Source organism: Borostomias antarcticus, assembly GCF_949987555.1.
Source record: "Borostomias antarcticus genome assembly, chromosome: 12".
Classification (NCBI taxonomy): Eukaryota; Metazoa; Chordata; class Actinopteri; order Stomiiformes; family Stomiidae; genus Borostomias; species Borostomias antarcticus.
The window spans coordinates 1807238-1809737 of record NC_140245.1 but is presented as its reverse complement, the minus strand read 5'-3'; positions in this window follow the sequence as shown (position 1 = coordinate 1809737).

Below are 2500 nucleotides of genomic sequence, written 5' to 3'. Positions count from 1 at the left end.
CTCTCTCCCTCCCTCTCTCTCTCTCTCTCTCTCTCCCTCCCTCTCTTTCTGTCTCTCTCTCTCAATTCAATTCAGAGGCTTTATTGGCATGAACGTTACAATAATAATTTCTCCAAAGCAACAAAGTCAAAATTAATCAAGTTATATACAATACAAAATAACAGTAATAAGTAATCAGCGGATTAAATGCAAATAACAATATATAGTAGGTTAAGTAGTAACCTCTTTCTCTGTCTCACACACATTCTCTCTTTCTCTCATATACTTTATCTCTCACACGCTCACTCTCTCTTTCTCTCATGCACTTTCTCTCTCTCTCTCTCTCTCTCTATCTCTCTCTCTATCCATCCTTCTTTCTATCTCTATTGAATCATTATGCTAAATCCACTGGCCTTCATTCATATATATAACCAATAGCCTCTCACAAAAAGCCTTAGACCCATTCTGAGTAGCCAATAGTGTGCTGCGATATACAGCCCTTGTCAAACCATTAGCCAATAGTGCTCTTCAATATATTGCCCTTGGCCTAGATCTGGTGCCAGATCTTGGAGATCAATAACCTTGATTGATACACACTCTAATGAGGACGCTTCATCAGTGATTGGTCGCATGCTGCGGGTGTGTGTGTGTGTGTGTGTGTGTGTGTGTGTGTGTGTGTGTGTGTGTGTTTGTGGTTTCAGAGTTGGAGGTCAGTTTCATTCCCAGTCCAGTCAGGTCACTCAGGAACGGAGTCCCAATCATTTTTTTTATTTTTATTTTTAAATCAAAGTGTTCAAATATCAAACTCGAATAGGGTCCTATTCCATCTCCTGAGTTGGCCGCGTTGGGGAGCCAGCGGCCCCCTAAACCCCCCTCCTCTCCTGGGGGTCCCACTGAGACCATGGCCAGACCCACCTCCTGGCTCTCTCGTCCCCCCTCTCCCCCTCTCCCTTCCTGGGTCGCTCTTCACCAGCTCTGGGGCCTCGTGAGGCTCCAATCCACCACATGCCACTGAAATTGCTTGTGTGTGTGTGTGTGTGTGTGTGTGTGTGTGTGTGTTTGTGTGTGTGTGTGTTTGTGTGTGCGTGTGTGTGTGTGTGTGTTTGTGTGTGCGTGCATTGTATGCGTGCCTGTATCATTTCACAGCCTCCATCTTATCACCGTGGCAACAACCCATCTACCTTTCAAGTCTTTATTCTGTCTCTGTGACAACAGTCGGTTATGCTTTTATCTCCCTGACGCGCAGAGTAATAGAGAGAGACAGATGATGGAGGGAGAGAGAGGGAGGGAGAGAGAGAGAGGAGGGGAGGAGGTGATGGAGGGAGAGAGAGAGAGAGAGGGAGGAGGGGAGGAGGTGATGGAGGGAGAGAGAGAGAGAGGGAGGAGGGGAGGAGGTGATGGAGGGAGAGAGAGAGTGAGAGGGAGGAGGGGAGGAGGTGATGGAGGGAGAGAGAGGGAGGAGGGGGAGGAGGTGATGGAGGGAGAGAGAGAGAGAGGGAGGAGGGGATGACATGTTAGGGAGATGGGGGAGGGGATGAGGGAGCCTGGTCAATATGATTGGAACAGCATAAATAATAGTTGTTCCTCTGTCTCCATCTCCCCTCAGTGTAATCCTCCCATCTCATTATACACCACGGTTCTCTCTCAACATTCTCTCTTCCTCTGGGTTCCCTCGCGGTTCTCTGTAAACGGTTCTCTGTTCCTCTGGGTTCCCTCGCGGTTCTCTCTCAATGTTCTCTGTTCCTCTGGGTTCCCTCGCGGTTCTCTGTAAACGTTCTCTCTTCCTATGGGTTCCCTCGCGGTTCTCTCTCAACGTTCTCTGTTCCTCTGGTTCCCTCGCGGTTCTCTCTCAACGTTCTCTCTTCCTCTGGGTTCCCTTGCGGGTTCTCTCTCAACGTTCTCTCTTCCTCTGGGTTCCCTCGCAGTTCTCTCTCAACGTTCTCTCTTCCTCTGGGTTCCCTCACGGTTCTCTCTCAACGTTCTCTCTTCCTCTGGGTTCCCTCGTGGTTCTATCTCAACGTTCTCTCTTCCTCTGGGTTCCCTCACGGTTCTCTCTCAACGTTCCTCTCTTCCTCTGGGTTCCCTCACGGTTCTCTGTAAACGTTCTCTCTTCCTCTGGTTCCCTCGCGGTTCTCTCTCAACGTTCTCTCTTCCTCTGGGTTCCCTCACGGTTCTCTGTAAACGTTCTCTCTTCCTCTGGGTTCCCTCGCGGTTCTCTCTCAACGTTCTCTCTTCCTCTGGGTTCCCTTGCGGTCTCTCTCAACGTTCTCTGTTCCTCCGGCTTGGTTCTCGTCTGCGCTCCTTTGTTCTCTATTTCTGTCATGTTTTCCTGTTTATAAATAATCTCTGTGCGGCTGCACACGGTTTACAATACCTCATCTCCTGCTATCTCTCCTCTCCCTCCCCCTCTGCCTGTCCTCCTCCTCCTCCTCCTCCTCCCCTCCTCCTCCTCCTCCTCCTCCTCTCCTCCTCCTCCTTCTCCCCTCCTCCTCCTTCTCCCCTCCTCCTCCTCCTCCTCCTC